Source organism: Juglans regia, chromosome 13 (genome assembly GCF_001411555.2).
Source record: "Juglans regia cultivar Chandler chromosome 13, Walnut 2.0, whole genome shotgun sequence".
NCBI lineage: Eukaryota > Viridiplantae > Streptophyta > Magnoliopsida > Fagales > Juglandaceae > Juglans > Juglans regia.
Window position 1 is genome coordinate 23,204,958 of NC_049913.1, and position 23,835 is coordinate 23,228,792.

At 34.6% G+C, this 23,835-nt stretch overlaps 1 non-coding gene across 1 annotated transcript; it reads right to left on the reverse strand.

The window, feature by feature from the left end:
• Nucleotides 1–19,289: 19,289 nt before the first annotated feature.
• On the reverse strand, nucleotides 19,290–19,397 carry LOC118344377. The gene has a single exon (XR_004798150.1). It is a non-coding gene; the product is annotated as a small nucleolar RNA R71 (small nucleolar RNA).
• Nucleotides 19,398–23,835: the final 4,438 nt, after the last annotated feature.

The following is a 23,835-nucleotide window of genomic DNA, read 5'->3' on the forward strand; positions in this document are numbered from 1 at the left end:
GCATTGATGGATGAAAACTTGTTTTTATCTTTAGAAGATGTTTGGATTAAAAGGGAAAAAAAATTCTAACATGGTTAGGTTCTGAGGATAATAAGCAACATAATGCTCGATTTCTTTGTCTACGAAGGGTCGTTTGGAATTTGAGATGGTTTCAACTTATCTCATCTCATTTCCTTCCCAAGCATTACTTAAATATAAGTATTTTTCAATTTCAAATCTTAATTTTTTTATCTAATAATTAAAACTTTTCTCAATTTTCAAACAAAACATAAAAAAATAATTCAACTTTTTCAAATATCAAAATAAAAATTATATTTTAACAATTTTTTAATTTTATAGTATTTTAATTTAACTCTCTCTCTCATTTCACAAAATCTAATAAAATATTTTAATTTAAACTATTTCATTATTATTCACAAATTATTTCACTATTATTAACTGATTTTTCATCTCATATCATTTTTCAAGTATCCTGTCTAATTGTTAGGTTAGGTTATGGTGCATTCAATGTAATAATGTTTTATTATTTTGTAAGCTGCCTATTATTTCTCAACTGATTTCCTTTTGCATATCACAATTTGCCTGCTGGCTGTTTTGGGTATTTTAAAATATTTGTGAATAGTAGTGAAATAATTTGAAAATATTTGAGAATAATTATATTTACAAATAAGACCAACTGTAACTGATTTTGTTGAGTATTAAATTTCTTCTAAACTTAATTTATTTAATATTTTTCGAGCATAAATGGAGTTCAGCCTCATCATTGAGTTGCGTTTATATCTAGGCTTGTTTATTTTCATAAATTATTATTTTATGAAAAAACTAATTTTCATTGTTGGAATCTTATCATTTTCCTAAATTCGTTGAAGTACTTAGTTACCTAATTATTAAGAAAACTATATTATATAATTGTAAGCGACTTAAGCCAATTATATGTATTTATATGATTAATAGATAAGCAGTCTCAAATTTATAATAAATCATGTTATTTTTATCACAAAATGGATTATTGATAATATTTCTCATTGCAGAACGTGAGGATGTACCCTTTAGAACTCACATTACTCAATACCGTTATGTATTCTTCTATTTTATATTATAAAAGAAGAGGATATCGTATTCGGTTTGGATACAGAAATACTTTCATTCATTCAATCTCATTTTATTTCATCTCATTATTATAATTTTTACAAATTTTCATATAAATGATAATAAATAATTTGATTTTTTCAAATCTCAAAATAATAATAATATTAAAAAATAATATTCTAACAATATTTTAATCAACTCATTTAAAACCATTCCATCTCACCTCATCTTTCTATCCAAACGAGTCCGATTATTAATATCCATTATTATGGCAGATGTGTTCTATACATTATTATAATTTGTAGCGGAAAAATTTGTCATAAATCCACAAACCAAGAATTTGTAAACAAACTTTTAAAAAAGATAAATATTTTATTCATAAAGAGATTACATAAATTAATCTTATAAATTGATGTGGTTTCATGTGGTTCTTCAGATTTTAAAGTTACTTTTAGTATAGAGTAGATTTAACGGATTACATAAATTACGTTAGTTTGTGATATTATTTTTATATAATCTCTTTATAATCTCTCTTTTAAAAATGGACACCTTGATAGTTACATATGGAATAAATTTAAAAACCAAAGATATCCTAAAAACTCACATTATTCTGACCAAAAAAGTATAGCCGAAGAACGAACATGAATATCATGTAAACTTGTCTCCATTCTGCTTGTCATATATCTTATGTCGTGCTTTTACACCATTTTGCCACGATGGCTTAGGCCAGAAATTGCTGAAAATGCCAAATAGCGTGCAAGACTCTCAACCCATTATGTTTGCTAATGTATTGATTGCATCGTCAAGATAGAGACTGAAAATAAATGCTGCTTGACTGTATTGAAATAAAGTAGCAAGAGAGAGAGAGAGTACACAAGACTAACACAAGGTGCTAATGACTGTTTAAGCATGCAATCGTTTAAAACCTTCAAACAAAAGTAGATGAGTATCTTTCACAATGATGGACGGACTGATGAAAGCACACATAGGTAGGAAAATTAATAGAAATAGAAAATTGTTAAGTATGCTTGGAGTATGGATGACACGATGCTTCCATCTTATCAAAACACCATGCCATGTGATTAAAATAAATAAAACTATTTATATAAATATCCATTGGTATGAGATCTCATTATAAGATGAGAGTATGAAGTTTATATTCCGGGAGTAACTAATAATTATTCAAGAGATAGTATCTTACACTATCTCGATAGCAATCCGAGCGAGCTTTAAATAGGTTACACTACAAGAATTCAGAATTTTCTCGACGATTTTTAAAGCGTTGCAATTAAAATCGTTGCAAAAGATTATTTTTTCCGTCGATTTTCAAATCGCCGCGGCTTCTAACATGTACATTCAATGCTTGTACGTTGGGGTCCATTATTTACTTTATTGTGGCGCTTTAGTTCGATTTTGCGACAATTTGAATCACTACAAAAGAGAAAAACCAGTTACGACACTATGATTTATGATGGTAATTGTGTGGGGCGCGAAATCATCAAATTCTTTCCCCCCAACATATTTTCCCCCAACACCCTTCTACAATTCGACGAATCCATTATACTCGAGCTTCTCTCCACCTGCAAATCCATCATTTCCAGTGTTCTCACTGTCCCCTTAATTTTAATTTTAATTAAAATTAAGATCAAAATTGTAACATCCCCAAATACAGTCCTAGTTAGAACATTGGACCCAGAGTATTATGCTTGGAATAGTTTAGCCTTCTTACGATTCAAATTCTTGAAGATATGGTCTAGACGGATGTGAGATATTGCATGAACACCCTTTGATCATGATTGTTCAGCCAATGATCTAACGGCACAAGTTTGACAGTCTAGCTAAACCTATGCCCACTATATCAAAATTAAAGAAACTTTAGATGCTCATGCTTTTAGAAAGGATCGGGAAAGAATATACCCCGGAGGACTCCTTAGCAACTACCCAGGTAAGATATTTGTCATTTATTTTATCTCAACGCCTCGTTTATTTTTGTACATGAGATAAAATGAATTAAGGTTAAAATAAAAAATTAAATAAAATATTATTAAAAAATATATATTTTAATATTATTTTTATTTTAAAATTTAAAAAATTTTAAATTATTTATTTTATTTTATATAAAAATTTAAAAAATTATAATAATTAAATAAAATAAAATAAATAAAAAAATTATCAAAACAAACAAGTTCTAAGTGTTAGTGACAAATTCTGAGAATGTTGGACTTCGGATATTTTATTATTGGATTATGGCTTTTGCGCTTAGAATAGTCTAGCCCATCTTAGTGGCCGTCAAATTAGGTATTGGAGATGAAGACTCGTTCATTTAAAAAAAAAAAAAAAAAAATTCCCAAATGGTGTTTAATTTGTTTGAAGGGTTAAATATTAAAACGGCCTCTATGCTTTAGTCATAAGACAAATCACTACCTGACTTTTAATTTTGGACTTTTTCGTCTCTATACTTTGTTTCCTTGAGAGACGGCTTCAACTTAGCTTTAATAAATTCAAACTCGACTCGATTTTATTATTATTATTATTTTGATAATCAAATTCATTCATTGAAACAATAAACAAGTCTTTACAAGAGATTGTTTTTATCAAACCAAACCGCTTGAGATACAAAAGAAGGACACTCCCACCACATCTCTATATCACCAATACTCCATGCACGTCTAGCTAGTTGATGTGCCGCCAAGTTACCCATCTTGTTGACATGCAAAACTTTAATTTCTTGAAAACAATTCATCATTATTCTAATATCTTGTAGAAAAAAATCAAAATTTGTGCAATACTCAACATGATTATTCAAAGCATTAACAAAAATTAAACAATCAGTTTCAAGCAATATCTTCGGACCACCCCATTGAACTCTGAAGAGACTCTGAAGAGACCACTTCCCTTTCCAACTTACTGCAAGCAACTAACACATCACCATTTTGGTCCGTAACAACACTCCAATACCAGCTGTTTGTTGGTCATGAAAAGTTGCCCCATCAACATCCAATTTAAGAAAGCCTATAGGAGGAGGTCGCCAAGAAATCACCTTAGTAAGTTGCGTAGAGAAAACATAAAAAACCTGAATCTTCTTGAAAGCCGATTTCAAAGATAAAGCCTTATTAAACACCACCTGTAGTCGAAGAGAGACCTTTTCATAGATATACACATTTCTTCTATACCATAGAGCCCATGCAATAGCAATGAAAGTTGCCAAACTTTCTTCTGAACCTTCATCTCTAGTTAAATTGGCTAGATCCCAAAAATTGCAATTTGACACCACAATCCGAAACAAACCTATTTGCTGTGAATAAACCTGAGTGGCTTCTGATTAATAAAGCACTGCATGAGCAACATCCTCTATTTCCTTTCCAAGCAAACAAGTATCATTATCAACAACAAACTTGTGTTTTAAATTTTTTAAAGTTGGCAACTTTTCTAAACAGGCTTTCCAAGCAAAAAGCTTAATCTTCTTAGGCAATTTCAGATTCCACAAACATTGCCAAAAAACAGTTGCATTGCTATTTCCCAAAGCTTCCCCCCTACCCTGAGTTTCAGATTTTTGGAGTATCCGACATGCACTTCTTAGCGAATACATACTAGTTCTCTCATGTATCCAGAAAATAGAGTCTTTTATACTATCACAAACATTCAGCTTCAAAATCTGGTTCACCTCATCTGGGTTGAAGGGAGCCTGTAATCTATCAACATTCCACCATCTTGTATGCTTATCGATCAAAGAAATAACCCTCATATCTGCATCAACACTTGAAAAATCAGAATAAATAGCAGATAGAATAATACCTGGTAACCAAGAGTACTTAAAAAATCTTATATTCATTCCATTTCCCACACGCCACATACATCCTTCCTTTAAGATGGAGTTACTAGCATCCCAAATCCCCTTCCAGATATAAGAAGAACGCATTCCAGCTTTTGCCTAAAAAAATCTAGTATTGGGAAAATACTTAGCTTTGTACACTTTAAACAAAAGTGATACAAACTCATATAAAACTCATTCGGCTCAATTAAAATTCGTGAACATGCTCGTATAAAGTTCGGCTTGATTTGTTAGCTCACTCATATAACATATAAAAATATATCATACTCCAAAGATGCTAATTGTACCTAAGAAAAACTTATTCACATGTCGGTTATTGATATATTGAAAATTATAATTTTGAAATTCAAAATTTTGAAATTCAAAAGAAAACTGATAAAATAAGTCATTTACATTTTTTGTAACTAAAATTGTAAGTACAACTACTCCACTTCAAAATGACTAGTCAATGATACAATTGAAACCATATTGAAACCATTATAAAGAGCATGCACTACAACAGAAAGGGTATTTTGGGACGAAAATTTTCGTCCCAAAAGACCCCAATTTCGTCCCGTAAAAATTTTTGGGACGAGAAAAATTCGTCCCAAAGTCGTTCCAATATCACTGTGCCAAAAGGTATTTTGGGACGAAAATCACCATTTCGTCCCAAAAAATTTCTTTTGGGACGAAATTGAAGGAAACCGTTCGAACACGTTCGAACGAAAAAAATTTTTCGTCACGGTTTAAATTCGTCCCAGAAAATAGTTCGAACGGGAAAATTTTTAAGTTCGAACAGTAGTACCCTGTTTGAACGAGTTCGAAATATGTTCGAACACACATGAATTCGTTCGAACGTTATGAATTGTCTTTGTGTTCGAACGTTAAATGGTCAGGTCGAACGCGCTATATAAATTCGAACGGTATAGGATATGTTTGAACAAGACTGAAATTATTTACGTTCGAACGTTGTGTGATCGTTCGAACGTATTATCTACGTTCGAACGCTATTGTCGTTACATAGAGTTCGAACGTTTTACGTTCGTTCGAACGATATCTCTTTAATTTAAATCAATAATAGAAAACCAAATAGACATTCATACTATTTGCCACAATACATTAGAAACTGTTTAACACTCACAAAAGTGTGAAAATAAGCGCAAAGTAAATAAATAACATGCGAGACAGGTATTGTTCGTACATAAATAGATAATCCCAAAATCCATCAGTTGTTTGGAGGCCTGTACTGTTGCATAAGCTGCTGCATTTGGAGTTGCATCTGTCTTCTGAACTCTTCTTGTTGTTCTTCATGTTGTTTGAGGCGCATCTCCATATCTGCTTGTTTTGCCAATTGAGCCTCTAACTCATGCTGTCTTGCAGTCAATTCTTCGATTCTGGAATTCGCATTCTCTAGCGCTATAGAAGTCATAGATGCATTCCCAGAAGAAGAGGAAGAGGGACCAGGCTTTACACAACAACCCAAACCCCTCAAATATCCTGAACGTTGACCCAGGACTTGTGTAAAAATCTCAATATCACTTGTTGAGGAATTTTGATCTGACGCAGATTCAGCACGTAGGGCAACCATTTTATCCTAGCCATATATAAGATAAAGAATTAATATCGTCATAAATATTCTAATATATTTAATTCAAACAGGTTATAAAACTTACATAATTTTCACGGGCATCAGGATGAGTCCACTCTCCATTACGATCAGTGTGCGATGCAGCATATAATTTTGTCAGATCATAATTAGTATCTGAATCTTGCTACAATAAATGTGTTAAAGATATAAAGTCATTATGATGAGTCCAAATAATTAACTATATCCAATAAAAAAAATAGCAATACCAATTTCTGAGAAAGACGATGGAAAGATCTTGAGCCTGCATGATGATTAATCTTCAATTTTGATCTATTTGTTTTGTTTATAGAACTTCGCTCCTGCAAAGAAATTGAAAATATTATGAAGCGAAATGACAGATATGACAAGTAAAATAATTAAATTTCATTATACCTGATATGATGGATCCTCAAACATGTCACAAAGTTTTTCCCACTCAGAAGGTCGGACATCCTGGAAAGGATGTTGGCGTGCATCTTCCTTCTTCTCAAACTTATTATAATGCTCATGACACCTCGCCTTATATTTGCGGAATGCATTACCCATAAGCTCTTCCACAGTCTTACGCTCCTCTCTCCGACCAAAATTTAATTCGAAATCATCCTTAAAAAAATAGTCACAAACACATTATCATTTATAATATTCTAAATTTAAGTAAAGTATAGGAATTTATTCTACTAAATCAATATTTTAAATATTACCAAACAACGCTTCTTGATAAGCTCTTTAACATCTTGGGGGACTTTCTTCCATGAAGTCGTTGCCAAAGGTGCGTAAGTTCGTGTAAGAGCACCCACATGTGATGCAAGCCAAGCTGCTGGTTGTCCTTCGCCCCCAGTATGTTCGTCAGGAATGTTAACCTTGATCTTACCCACCTTCCGATATTTTTCCAACGTCACCCCTCTAGTGGTGCCTCGACCTTGACGAGATTGTACTGTAGATTCTATAAAATATAACATTGTAATCAATTGCATTTATATTTCTATTACAGGACCTTAATTAATAACTTTTATGAGTATTAAATTTTTACCTTGTTCTGTAGAATCAATCTCTAATGGTGAGTCTGAAGGAGAGCTAGGAACAGGTGGAGATGGGTTGCGAACTTCCTTCCTCTTTGGCGGCATAATTTTAAACTACTGATACATTCAATAAGTAAAATATTTGTCATCAAGTGGAATGTTAACACTTAATTGGTCAATCAGAATCTGTATCAGTTTCATTTGACAATTCGCTCTCATCATCTGTAGATACTTCAGATGATTCAACATTTTCCTCAACTGTCGCATCAACAATTTCAGCCTCAATATCTTCTCTATTTAATGGAATCATCTCATACTGGCTCAAATCCACAAACAAATTTATCGCGGGTTGACTCTCTTGGTATGCTTCTTGAGTAGAAGAGTCATCTTCTTCTTCATCTTGTCCTTCCACCTGAGGGATAACATCATATATATTTCTTGGAGAATATTTTTGAACTACTCGCCATTGATTTCCTAACTTCGGGTCATCTAAGTAGAATATTTGAGATGCTTGAGAAGCCAAAATAAAAGGATCATCTTCATACCATTTTTTTGATGTATTAACACTCAAAAAATATTCATCATCACGGACTCCAGTACGAGGATTGCTTAAATCCCACCAATCACACTTAAACAGATACACCGCAAGCTCTCCCAAATATTTCATTCCAATTATATCGACAATAACCCCATAGAAATCAATATTTTCTCCATCATGACTTCCTTCGACTAGGACACCACTATTTTGGGTTTTCCTATAACAATCTCGATCCAGTGTGTGATACCTACTTCCCCGAGAAATACATGCAGAATATCGAGCAGCGCGTCTCGATGGGCCACGCGCCAATGCATACAGTTCATCAGATATATCATTTGGATTATTCGCATGCAATTGTACAACCTACATATTGAGTAAAGCATATACTATATCAAAGTTGAAATTAATATTTTTTCATTTGTTATTGAGTAACGCATATGTAATTTCATTACCCGTTCTTCAAACCATCTCGGGAACTCCTCTTCATGTTTCTGGTTTATATCATTTACTCCTAGTTCCTTGAGCACGTTAATATGATCACTGAAATTGATGATTACCACAAATATATTATATTTTGTATTTTTTTCCCTGACGTAATGAGGCAATTTAAATTAAGAAAAAGTTATAACTTACTTCAAGTAGTTCTCTATCTCAGGGCAATTGTTCAGCACGTACCACTGAGCTTTCTCGAACTCTCTTCCACACAAGTCATAACCACGCACTGCACCAATTGGACGAACTTGTTGGGAAAACACAGAATATATAGTTCCGTTGTCTTGCTCGGTCAACGTCAAAGTTTCTTTCTGGCCGATCAAACCGAGTGTCAACTCCGTGGAAATATTTGGAACAGAAGGTATGCCACTCATCGTCAATATATGCTTCTGCAATTGATCCTTCTGGACGGGCCTTGTTACCCACTGTACGTTTCAACTTTCCAAGAAATCGTTCAATGGGATACATCCATCTATGTATTAGTTCGAACGGTAATCCAGCTGTCTTTAATTGGCGGGATGTTTTCCCGCCATTTCCCTTGTCCGTTCGAATGTCTTATTTTACGTTCAAACATTAACATATGCGTTCGAACTGTTTATGAGTACCGTTCGAACACATATCCTTTATGATTAAATATAAATTTTTTCATCATTAAATGAAAAGTACTATAACATCATATGTATTAGTTATATATACTATCATATATAATGTAATATATACTATCATATATATGGTAATCTATACTAATTATATAGTATATATAGTAATATATATTATCATATATATAGTGACCTATACTATCATATATATTATTAAGATCATATGTATTAGTAATATATACTCACATATATATAGCCCCAAATATACTAAGGTCACATAATAAAGTATGTAGAAATTAATAAGATGATAGTATATTAGTCGTTGTCTATACTCTATGTATATATGTTGTATAATATCATATATAACTTTAGTAGGTAAAGTATAATGGAATATGTAATATGACATATATTAGTTAAGTATAAACTCATACCATATAGTACTACATGCTATTATATAGTACTATATGGTATGAGTTATATCTCATATATAACACTTTGATAGTAAAGTATTATGATATATTACTATTATACTATAAGAAAATATTTTATAAGATATTATGCTTTCAATTAAAGTATTCTACTATTATAATATATATTATAATATTACATAGTAGATTACAATATATATAATCTACTATAATAGTATATATATTATAATAATTTATATGAATATAAATATAAATATAGTATACATTTAATATATTTTTTAATAATATTGTAAAACTTCCGTTCGAACGTGAAACAGTAACGGGCGAACGGTTTTACATTAACGTTCGAACGTTTAATATTAACGTTCGAACGGTTCTGCAGGTATAAGTTTATCGCGGGCTTCCTTCCTCTCACGCCGCCGTCTCCACCGTTTGAAAAAGTGAGAAAACGTTTGAACGCACGCTCTTCACCGCCGTCTGCCGTCGTGATCAACACATACGTACAACATTTGTCCTCCCAACTAAAGGTATGTACTTTCAAACTCATTTTACCGTTTATTTTATAATTTTATGGTTTTATTTGGTTTTTTTCCTTAAAATTATATTTTCTCATTAATAATTACCGTAGAACATCATAAATCTATCGTAGGATGTTTAGGAATGAAGAATACTTTGTTTTTGAGTCGAAGAAACCACGGAATCGAAACATTTTTGAGTATTTTCATGGCTGCTGAGTTGACTCAGCCATGGCCGAGTTAGATCTGTTTTACGTTCGAACGGTATTAACCAGTACGTTCGAACGGTAAACCTGTACGTTCGAACTTTATAGACACGTTCGAACGTTATTAATTTTCCGTTCGAACATATATTTATACGTTCGAACGGTAATTATTAAGTTAAATCCATTAACATTTTATTAGCTTATTAAATTGTTTTCATCGTTTAATTGATTATATGTTCTATCAATTAATTTATTAAATTGCTATTAGTATATAATTTTGTAAATCTTTTAGTCGTAATTAGATTTTATCACTAATCTTGAATGTATATTTTATTGTTTTAATTGCAGGATCATAATAATGTCTTCTCGGGGCCGTAAACGTGGTAGATCAGGAGAATCTTCCATCCAAACAGTTCGAGAGCGGACCGTTTTACTTGAGCGACAGGTAAAACTGTCTGATTTTGTCGCTCTTATATGGGAGGGTCATTCCCTCCCATCAGTATTTAATGATCGTGGTTGGGCACCGATCTTAGATCAGCGAGAAGAAGGAATGGAGCTCCTTTCCTTCATTGAGATCGTTACTGAGTTCTATAAAGAGCTCGGTGCTGCTAGCCCAGACGATGGAGGGGCATATAGGATCTCTGTCCGAGGAGCTCCTGTTATATTTTCAGCGGATGGACTCGCTGCATATTTGGGTATTCCTAGGCTTCTTGATGCCTATCCAAACCTACCAGTACGGGAGTCTGGTCCCTCAGGTGATGCAGCTCAGTCTCAGGACGAGGGACTAGATTACACAGATGAGATAGATACACTTGCTGATCACGAGGTCAGGGACTTGATTGTTGGTCCAGATGCTCCAGTGTATGATGGCTCCAAGAGTATTAGGCAGGCAGATTTATCTTCTTTCTTCAAGATTATGAATTTGATCATTGCCAACAATATTGACCCACGGCAGCACAAGACCGAGGTCGGCATGGATCGAGCGAGATTTATGATACGGGTCGCTCGTGGCATCCCGATCGACCTCGTTGGTTATATATTTGAGAGGATCCGATCAGAGGCACGGTTTATTACGACAGATATACTGCCGTTTGGGATCCTCCTCACTCGATTTTTGCTACATGCCGGGGTTGTGCCCGAATCTGCCGAGCGTTCTCGATTTCCGATGGCACCGATCAACAGCACCACCCTATCACGGAGCACGGGACACTCTAGATTTCGTTTTCGTGGAGCTGTTCCAGATAGGGCTGAGATTCAGAGAGATGGGCAGCCAGGAGATACTGGAGTATCGGCCGGTGAGACATCTACACAGCCTGAGACATCACGCACATATATTCGCGAGGAGCTGGCTGACATATTGCGTGCTGAGATCGGTGTACACACATCAGCAGTGATTGATGCAGTGCATACTGCCATGTCTGAGTTGCGTACAGAGATTATGGCTACCGTCTCTGGGTTACGTACAGAGGTTGATGAGTTACGTACAGCGATTAATGCCAATAATGCAACTCAGGTCACAGTTAGTACTCGACTGACACAAGTAGAGACACAATTAGCTGCAGTCGAGGATGTGTGTAGAGACCTCGCATCATAGTTTTTATCTTTTATTTATATTTTCTTTTGTTGTAATTATGAACAATATATATGACATTTTGATTGATAATATTTGCTTTATTTGGTTGATTAATATGTATGTGATTGATAATATTTATTTACTAAATATCTTATTTAACGTAAAAGAAATCATTAAAATATTTTAAAATTAATTACATAAAATTAATTAATGAATTTGTATATATGATAGATATTTTTTATATTTTGAGTTTCGTACCGAGATTAAAATTATACCTTCGAATGTATAAATGTGGTGCTTGAATATGTTCTAACTAAATATATTCCGTTCGAACGGTTTAGAAAGCTTCCTGCCAGGATTTGCCACCAAATATGTTCCGTTCGAACACAACAAATTATCGTTCGAACGTTTTTGAACTTTTCCCGCCATAATAAAGTAATTATCCGCCAAATTTTACTGTTCGAACGTATTTTTTCACGTTCGAACGGTAAAAATTTTTTGGGACGATTTAATTCGTCGCAGAAAAAACTGTTCGATCGGTTATTTTGACGTTCGAACGGTTTTCTAAATTCATCGATTTTTTGGGACGAAATTTAAATTTCGTCCCAAAAAATGACTTTTAGGGACGAAAAAAATTTCGTCCCTAAATAATTTCGTCCCAAAATCTCAAATTTGTTGTAGTGATGAGTTTCTCATTCTCAAGCAATATGTGAATTCTCGACGTTCTCGTTGGGTCAGTTTGCTGTAGGTGGCACGGCTCCAATCTCACATTTTTGGTTGGGATAAGCTCTAATACCCAAGCCACATTTGAACATACAATCTAAAAGGATTAGTCAAATATACAATCATACAATTGGAGTCTCATTGGAACTAGGAGTGTAACTGGTCTGGTTTTTGACATTTTTTAGAATCAAACCAGTATATACCGGTATTGGAAATTTAAAAATCGATACTGAACTGATTCATCACCGAAACCGAAATTTCTGGTTTTTCCGGTTTTGGTCTAGTCCGATTTTTCCAGGTTTATGAATAAAAAAATCATACTCTAACAAAACTTTAGCAAGAGATTGGCCCATATCCCTCATTTTATATTATATTCATATTATATCAATTTTATGTTATAAAATTAAAATTTATATGTTATATTAAAGTTATAATGTTATACTAAAAATTATAAGATTAATGTATGTTATATTATAATTAAATGTTATATTAAGATTTATAAGATTAATTTTATGTTATATCAAATGTTAAATTAATTTTATGTTATAAGATTAATAGACATGAATAATAAGATTTTAAACTTTTATGTTATATTAATTAGTAATTTAGCACATAATATAACATAAAAAAATCATATAAAAAATATTTTATACATAATATAAAAAATTAAAAATGATATATATATATATACCGGTTTGGTTCAGTTCAAACCGGTGTTCTAAAAATCAAAATTGGAACCGGATTAGTTTTCAACCAGTTTTGTTAAATAGGAACTGGTATCGGACCGAACCAGTTCAGAATTGGACGGTTCGATTTGGTTCATTGGTTTTTCGATTTCTTGGTTTTTTTACAGCTCTAATTGGAACCATTATAAAGAGCATAAACTTCTTATTCTCAAGTAACGTGGGATTTCATACACCCTTGAATATGGGGTATACATGTTATCTCAAAGAAACTATAGATTTTGGCTTGCAACTTAAACCATCTTGGTCTCTACGTCTCCAATCCTTCTCAAACGTCAACTGGCCTGGAAACAAAGATGATAGAAGCTTGACTGATGGTTTCTGCATTTACCTTACTGATAACTTCTCTTGAAGCTGCAAAAAGCAAGCCACTGTCGCAAGATCAGAACCAAAGTTGAGTATAAGGTGCTTGCAAACACTTCTGCTGAGCTTTCTCGGCCGACTACTCTTCTATGAGGACTTGGCATTTCTACAACTCAACCTTCGACACTTTGATGCGACAATATAGGTGTCACTTGTGTCTCCTCAAATCCGATATTCCATGCAACATTGAAATTGATTTTCACTTTGTACGAGACATGGTCACTAATGGGACTCTCAATATTCAGTTAAATCTCCAATAAAGACCAGATTGCGAATATCTTCACTAGATCATTATCTTCTTCTAGGTTTAAATTTCTTTGTAACAAGCTTCTTCATGTCTCTTTAATAACGTCTAGCTTGAGAGGGCGTGTCACTCAATTCTCCAACTCATCACCGTCAACTTCAATGAAAACCATAACAAACTGCAACTCAAGATAGCATTTATCTTTTCACTTCAAATAATTTTGTCAAGTATTTCAAACTCATGGGTAGATAATTCTCTATGACATCTTTGACTACAATGCTATCTATAAATATGATACCTTACACTCAATTAAGGTAAGGCAGAACATTTACTAATACAAAACACTAAAGTGAGAATAATTCTCCAACCTTCAGTTTTGTTGCTGCAATCCTGTTCATCCCAGTGCAGTTCATTTTAGGTTCAAGTCAATCTCTTTTACTGCCTCTGTTTTCCTTCTCTAGTTATCAAATATTCGGAACAAAAAGATATAAATTGATTGAACATTTTTCCACACATCAAAACATTACAAAGCTACAGTATATATACAACAGGGGTCACATCTATATATGGATAGTTGTGCAAATCATGCAAGGAAGGTGCCAGCTGCAAGTATAATATACTTGCCATGCGTAGAAGCTTCAATCACGGGAGCTAGGCTATACACTATCTTCGGGAGTTGATGAAGGAGTAACAAATATTGGATTCTTGACTTTGTCCTGTAATTTAGGTGATAAGCTGTTACAAGAATTATCTCTATCATGCCCCCTCAAGTTCATGGGTGGAGCATGGATCATGAGCTTGTTCTAAAGTGGATTGAATTTAGGAGCCACCAGTGGTTTTGTAAGAATGTCAGCAGGTTGGTCCTTTCCAGATATGAACCTAACTTGCAATTGACCTCTATCGACTCATTCACAAACAAAATAAAAATCAATTGCTACATGCTTAGTTCATGAATGGAAAATAAGATTGACAATAAGATATGTAGCTTCTATGTTGTCACACCACAAGATCGGTGGCTTGGGAAATGACACACCAAGTTCCATGAGTTGACCTTGAATCCAAATGATTTTTGCAGTAGAATTTGCAAGAGCACGGTATTTCGCTAAGAAATAAGATTGTCACCATAGAAGATGAGATAACTGCTGGTGGAACGACGATCATCTAGACATCCGGCCTAGTCGGAATCGGAAAAGGTATGCAACATAGTGGAATAATTGGGCTTAATGAGAAGTCCATGCTAAGAGGCGGCTTTGAGGACCTGAAAAATTCATTTTACTGCAGTCCAATGATTTGTGGTAGGGTGATGCATGTATTGACATACCCTATGGACATCAAAGGATAAGTTCGAACGAGTTAATAAAATATACTGAAGTGCCCCAACTGTGCTACGATACAGTGTCGGATCATGAAAAGGATCCCCATCAAATAAATGAAGATTGTGAGCATAGGACATGGGTGTAGCAATAGGTTTTGCTGCAGACATGTTTGTCTTGTGGAGTAAATTAGAAATATATGTATGTTGGGAGAGTAAAAGTCCAACAGTTCAAAAATGTAACCTCAATACCCAAGAAATAGTGAAGAGGTCCCAAGTCCCAAGTCTTTGATGGGTAGGCCAGACTGCAAGTTGTGTAAGAGATCATCAATGGCAGCTGGAGTAGAACCAGTGACCAAGATATCATCCACATAAATTAGGACAAAAAGTTCCAGTTGAGCAATTCGATAAATAAATAATGAAGAGTCGGCCTTCGACGAAGTGAAACCCAATGCAAGGAGTTGATTGTTGAATTTTGAAAACCATGATCGTGGACCTTGTTTGAGGCCATAAATGGCTTTCCGCAAGTGACAAACATGATGAGAGAATTGAGAGTGAACAAATCCTAGCGGTTGAGCCATATAAACGGACTCAGTGAGGTCCCCATGCAAAAATGCATTTTGAACGTCAAGTTGACGGACATGCCATTTTCTGTTGATTGCAAGTAAGAGGATCAGTTTGATTGTTTGAGGCTTGACCACTTGATTGTAGGTTTTGGTGTAATCAAGCCATGGCTACTGGTGAAATCCATTGACAACTAACCGGCCTTATGTCATTCAATGCTTCCATCAACTTTCTGTTTAAGGCAATAAACCCATTTACAGTCGAGAATATTCATATGGGGCTGGGCAGGAATGAGAGACCAGGTACGATCGTGCATGAGTGCATCAAATTCATCGTTCATAGCCTGTCTCCAAGCAAGGTTATTGAAGGCTGTTGTGAAGCAAGTGGGTTCAAAATCAAAGAAGCTAGAAACAACAACAAGGGCACGAGCAGGATAGGTGACAGTGCTGTCATGGCGAACTTTAGGACATTGAATTTTATTTTGCAACCTCATGCGCATGGGATGTGTGCTGGACACAGATTTGGCTTGAGCAATCGGTTGGGCAAATGGTGCAGGCACTGCAGGTGGTGGTTCAGCTGGAGCATTTGCAGGGAGCAAGGACCCATTATCTGGGTTGCATGCGGAAGTGATGCAGAAGACGATGTGGTGGCAGGCTAATGTTGAGAAGTTGGTGGGCTCTCATGTATAGGGGACACCTGCAAAGACAAAGGTAAATGAGCATTGATAGATGGGCCCATGGGTAAGAGATTAAGTGAACTACTTGGTGAGCTCTGAAATAGAAATCTATTTTCATCAAATTGGATTTACGAGAAATATACAGGTGGCCTGATTGAGGATCTAGGCACTTGTACCCTTTGTGGGACGGGCTATAGCCTAGAAAAACACACATTTTAGACCAATAGTCCATTTTGTGAGAGTTATAAGGCATTAGGTTAAGCCAACAAGCTGATCCAAAAGTTTTGGAAATGAATAATTTGGTTTTTTATGAAAGAGACGTTCAAGAGGTGATGTATTGTGGATCACAGAAGACAAAAGCTGATTTATGAGAAAACGGGCTGTTTGGAAAGCATGAAACCAATATTTTTTGGGAATAGATGGAAGAGCCATGAGAGAGAGACCAGTTTCAACTAGGTGTCTATGTTTACGTTCCATAAAGCCATTTTGTTCATGAGTGTTGATAAGTGTGATTTTTATTACTTTTTTATTTATGAAAAGTGCCAATTTTTCTTCAATTTTATTGATTTTATTTTATTTCTATATATTTTTCTTTATTTTCTTGGTTTTGAAGGAATGAGAATATTTAGTGCGAAAGGAGAGCCTTTCGGTACAAAAGAAGAGACTATGGATCTTGACCGATGATAGGCGATGAGATCTGAAGAGAGCTGAAGAGATTTAGACGAGGAGACCTAATGACGACTAGAATTGGTGACAAGAGTTAGGTGATAAGCGAGATATTTTACCTCCTAGGTGAGAAGACTGGCGACAAGGCATCGGGCGGTTAGTTTGGGTGACTAGTCTAAACGACCAACTTAAAAGATCAACCAAAACGACATCTTGGACAACAACTAGTAAAGGCGAGTAGCTTTATCGCTTGGTAGGTCAGTGAGAGAAGTCGTTCATCTCGGTTAGGAACCTTACATCTTGGTCATTGAGCGAGGAGACCAATTATATTCAGCGCACACGGCATCTACCCTGTGGGATCCTTCCGAGTTCTGCAATCAATCTACTGACCACCAAATCCTCCTGAACTCCGTAAATCAAATCGCTTATTACTAAATCTTCCATTTTCGATAATTCCGTTATTTTTGAGATAATTTCTTTTATATTAACATCTATTTTTATAAACTATTTATCAAATCTTTAAGCTAGATTGTAGCCGCATTTATCTTGTTTCTAGATTTAAGTTTTGACATCTATTTAATCCCGTCTTGTTGGATGAATAGAGGGGAGGAGAGTTTGAGTTTTAGATTTCAATAGTCCAGAGTTTATCATTTAAGTTTTTTTCAAGGAGGCGGATCTAGAGGGCAAAGGTGAGAGCCACATGTTGCATCAACCGATTCTAACAAAAAACACTAGTTTTATTATTTTTCTTTTAATTTCATTATGAGCTAATTTTATTTTCAAGAGTTTTGATGTAATCTAGCAATGAATACACAGTTTATATTCTAAGTTACTTTATTTTCAATATTTTCATGATTGAGTGTTTATTTCTTATTTTTAATACTTGTAATTTTCTAACTAATTATTGTTCGATATATTGAATCGCAATGAGATCGAGAGGTAATTTGTTATTAAAGCTCTAGGATTAAACACCATTAGTTGAGCGAAAGTAGAGATATTTTACCGTGATTAGTGTGATTTTTAGGAAAAATCCAAAAAACTTAATGAGTCTCCAATTAGCTAAATTCACATAGAGATATGGATTTCTTAGTTGGAGATATTTTTGATATTGTTCGAGAAAAGATATTGAATAGTTAAGGGATTTTTATCATCAACTTGGGATAACTGGAATTCTATAATAAGGAAGAATAAATTGTGTGGAATTTGCTAGGTGAAATCAAATGTTCTAGATTTATTCTTATTATCTTTAAAATCTTAATTTTAATGTTATTTTATTCAGTTTAATTTAGATAATCTATTCTTCAAATTTTGGTTTTTCAAATAGTAATTAATTTAGTAAATTTCAATACTCAATAGCATAATTATTCCCTATAGGTTCGATATCTGTTTTCTTTAAAAACATTTTACTACTTATTTCGAATCTGTGCACTTGCAAATATTTTCAGCACAACAAGTTTTTAGTGCCGTTGCCAGGGATTAGTTATTTGTTATTGATATTGATACTAGCTAGAATTTTACTACTTTGAATTTTATTTTATTTTACAAAAAAATTGGTTTAAATTAGATCTCAATTTCATTATCCTTGTCAGGAATTAGAAGTGCATGCCCCGATCTAAATCATTAGAGCATACACTTTTCGATCCCGAGATGGAAAGAACCTTATGTCGGATTAATAAAGAGAAAAAGAAAGAGGTCGCCGCATCTAAATTTAATATGGCCGACTAGGAGCACAAGGTGTTAAGAGACTATGCTATGTCCTCTTATCAATGGGGTGACATCTGGTATAAGGCGGCCAGCTATACAAGCCAATAACTTTGAGATCAAGTCGGCCATCATTCAAATGATTCAACAAACAAACCGTCCAGTTTGGAGGCTGTCACAAGAGGATCCTAATGTCCATATTGTAAAATTTTTAGAAATTTGTGATACTTTTAAACACAATGGAGTGACAGATGATATGATTCGATTGAGACTTTTTCCTTTCTCACTTAGGGAAAAAGTAAAAGTTTGGTTGAACTCTTTGCCTCTCGGCATCATCACCACATGGGAAGAGTTGAGACAAAAATTCTTAGCAAAATATTTCCCTCTGGCCAAGACAGCGAAGTTAAGGAATAATATCACTACCTTCACAAAAATTTGAGGGTGAATCATTATATGAGGCATTAGAGAGATACAAGGATTTATTACTCAATTGTCCACATCACGACCTCCCAGCCTGGCTTCAAGTACATACATTTTACAATGATTTGGGACTCACAAATTGATCTATGGTTGATGCGGCCGCAGGAGAAGCATTAATGAGTATGACTCATGAAGCCGCATATGAACTTCTGGAAGAATTGGCATCCAACAACTATCAATGATCTGCGGAGAGAGCAATGCGAAGAAAGATAGCAAGAGTTTTTGAACTTGATTCTATTACCACATTGGCGGCACAGATGAAAAATCTATTATAACAATTAAGTAAGATGAACGCTAATGCTATTCAAACTAATGTTATTTGTGATCATTGCGTAGGAATCATTCAAGTGTAGATTGTCAAGTGGGGAATCCTTTTACCCAGCCGAGTTATGAACAATCTCATTATGTGTCCAATTTCCAATGTCAAAATAATCCTTATTCAAACACGTTCAATCCCGGATGGAGAAATCACCATAAGTTTTCATGGAGCAATAATCAAGGGCCGGCTAGACCACCTCAATAGTTTCCACATCAAGAGAAGAAGCTGACACTTAAGGATATGTTTATGCAGTACATGCAAAAGACTGATATGGTGATCCAAAACAACTCCGCTTCAATTCGTGATCTTGAGGCACAAATCGGTCAGTTCTCAAACATGTTTACCGAGACGACAACATGGATTTTATCGAGCAGCACAATGACCAATCCAAAGGAACATGTCAAAGCCATAATATTGAGAAGTGGACAGACAAATGACCAGCCACAGGCAATAAATACCAAGCGAGATGCAGAAGTTGCCGAAAATGTGGAGTCCGAGAAGAAGGAAACTGAGTTACGAGGTGAAAGAAGCAAAGCGGGATGTGACCAACCAGCAAGCTGAGAAGACTAAAGAGAATAAATGGGTTGCAAAACCCAAGAAATCCAGGGAGTTTATAACTTAAACTTATTCTCCTTCAATTTATGATCCACCAATTCCTTTTCCACAAAGATTAAGAAAAAATAAGATTGATAATCAGTTCTCTAAATTTATGAGTATATTTAAGCAACTGAATATTAATATTTCTCTCATTGAAGTTTTAGAGCAAATGCCTAAATATGCAAAATTTTTGAAGGATATATTATCAAACAAGCGGAAGTTGGAAGAGAATGAGATTGTAATGCTAACCGAGGAGAGCAGTGCAATTTTACAAAAGAAGCTGCCGCCAAAGTTGAAAGATCTGGAGAGTTTCATGATCCCTTACACTATAGGAAATTCATATTTTGATAAAGTTTTATGTGACTTAGGGGAAAGTATTAATCTAATGTCTCTCTCTGTTTTTAGGAAACTAGGTCTTGGAGAAGCAAAACCGACCACCATCTCTCTATAGTTGGCAGACAGATCTATTAAATGCCCGAGAGGACTCATTGAGGACATACTGGTGAAAGTCAATAAGTTCATCTTCTTGGCCGACTTCATTGTACTTGATATGGAGGAGGGCGAGGAGATCTCTTTGATACTGGGCCGACCTTTCCTTGCGACGGGGAAAACCTTAATTGATGTCCAGTAAGGGAAACTCATTTTGAGGGTCGGCGAGGAGCAGGTCACTTTTGACGTATTTAAATCTATAGAACTCCCTTTCGAGGTACATTCTTGTTTTCAAATAAGCGACCAAGACATGGTCATGACCGATGAGACTTATGGAGCTGAATTTCCAAAACTACAACTTGAGGTATGTCTTACTCACTCTACATCTATTGAATCTGAAGATGAAGAGGTTAGGGAGTGTGAGAGATATTTGGAAGCTACACCATCCCTTTCTCCTTCAATAAAACCAAAAGTGGAAGAGCTACTCATCTCTGCCGATATCTCCAAGTAAGGAACCACCCAACCTTGAACTCAAACCGCTTCCATCAAATTTAAGGTATGCTTTATTAGGCTAGGACTATACTTTTCCAGTTATTATTAACAGTTCCTTGAGTGATGTAGAGGAAGAGAAGTTGCTAAGAGTCTTGAGGGAACACATGATGGCCTTGGGTTGGACTATCTCGAACATCAAAGGAATTAGTCCTTCAATTTGCATGCACAAGATTTTGATGGAGGATAATTTTAAACTGATCATCCAACCGCAGAGGAGATTGAATCCATCGATGCAAGGAATGGTGCATAAAGAGGTATTGAGGCTTTTAGATGCCAAGATCATTTATCCAATCTAAGATAGTGCATGGATAAGCAAGTCGTCCCAAAGAAATGAGGGATAACCGTGATCAAGAATGACAACAATGAACTCATACCGATGAGAACGGTCACGGGATGGTGAGTATGTATAGACTATCGAAAACTGAAAGATACAACTCGGAAAGACCATTTTCCCTTACTTTTTATTGATCATGTTAGAGAGACTTGCCGGCCACGCTTACTACTATTTTCTAGATAGATATTTCGGTTACAATCAAATAGCCATTACACCTGAGGATTAAGAAAATACCACTTTCACCTGTCCTTATGGCACTTTTGCATATAAGCGCATGCCTTTTAGTCTTTTCAATGCGCCAGCCACTTTCCAAAGATGCATGATGTTCATCTTCTCGGACATGGTGAAAATATTTTTAGAAGTCTTTATGGATGACTTCTCGATATTTGGTCACTTTTTTGATAATTGCTTATCTAATTTATCTTTAGTTTTACAGAGATGCAAGGTGGGGCTGAAATTTTTACTCCGACTCTGACTCCAAATGGAATCGGAGTTCGACTTCGACTGTCTATTGGGTTAAAAAAAAAAATAACTACTTAAATATTAAACATTGACTTTTGGAGAGATAATGACATACATACGACATACCTGTGTCCATGAATATGGGTTCAACAAAAGGGTTGGTAGATTTCCATCGAAATCTTCAAAATTGAATTTAAGTGATCCTAATGTCCTACTGGTACATTTATATTACATAATATATTAGAGTATAGATAGAGCAATCAATCAATTTAAGGTATCTTGGGACCCATATGTTTTGTATTTTTACTCTCTAATTAATTTGTATTTTTGGAGGTTTGATCAGGTTCGATCTCTAATTGACATGATAAATGATAAAATATCAACCAACATCAACCCTGTAATATTGTCTCCAAATATATTAATATAATAATGTGGTCAGTTTCTTTTGTTACATCAATTATATGCAAAAATTAATTTGATCCATTACATTACATGGCACTATTAACAGAGGTAGGTGTGTCTACGACTTGATCTAAAAATAAATATAAGACTAATAAGAGTATCATGTTGTGGGTCATTGTTTCAGTCTTTGCTCGAATCGAGCACAATGTAATGTAACTACATAAATTATTAAATATGATCACCAAAGCCCAAGTCCAAACTTGTAAAAAAAAATACTAAAAAGATAAAAAAAGAAAGAAAGAAAGAAAGAAGCTTAAATACAATAGTTTAAAAACTAAAAAACATGTATGATATTGCCATAAGTTATAACAGTCTCATTTATAACGTAATAACAATATTGACATAGCCTTGAAAGATAATTACATAAATATTAAACACGGATTTCACTCAAATCTCAATGGTTCATTGGTCATGCCTGAAATGAAAATATAAAGTTGTAATCAATAAATGAAAACCATTGATAATAAAAAACTAAACATGGTAAAAGTAGAATTTGATTCTTACCAAGAAATGGGGTTCTCTCAACTCCATCCCAACACTCAAGGAGCGTTTGTCTCAGGCTCTCAATCATCAGTAATTATGTTAGGGTTTACAATTAGGTCTATAAAATCATAAAAAATAGAAGTTAGAAACATTAAAAATAATTAAATAATCATTTAAAAGTATATAAAATTACCCGATTCAAGCCTATAACTCTCAACATCAATGCCAACAGTATCTAGTCCAATAAGTGTTTCACTTATCCAATTCTGTGTGCAAACGAGGGCCTCTATGGTTGACGGTGACAATGAATTCCGATAAGCATCCAACACACTACTTCCAGTGCTAAATGCCAACTTTGAGGCAACCGTAATGACAAGAATGGCTAGCATATCACGGGCTACACGGAAAAGGATAGGATACTGGGTATAATTAACCTTCCACCAAGTTAATAACTGAAATACATCACTAGGTGACTCGACAGCTTCCATAAAATATCGTTCAACCTCAGATGTACACCGCATAATATTCTTTGTTGTAATGAGTTGATGATACTGCTGTATAATACGATGGCCTCTAAACCCTACGGATGAGTCAGTATCACCTAAAGAAGATGCCGACCCCGTCAACCTCGAATGTGAGGAGCTACCAGCTGTGGATGAAGGCTAACAACTATTGCTGTAATGATTATATAGGTCATCAATATCACTTTTTACCACTCTAATAAACTCTGCAGCCTTCACTACCCTGAGGACATAATTTATCCAAAATTATAGAACAGCCAACTTATATCGGGAGTCAAGGATCACAGCCACAAATAGTAATCTATTT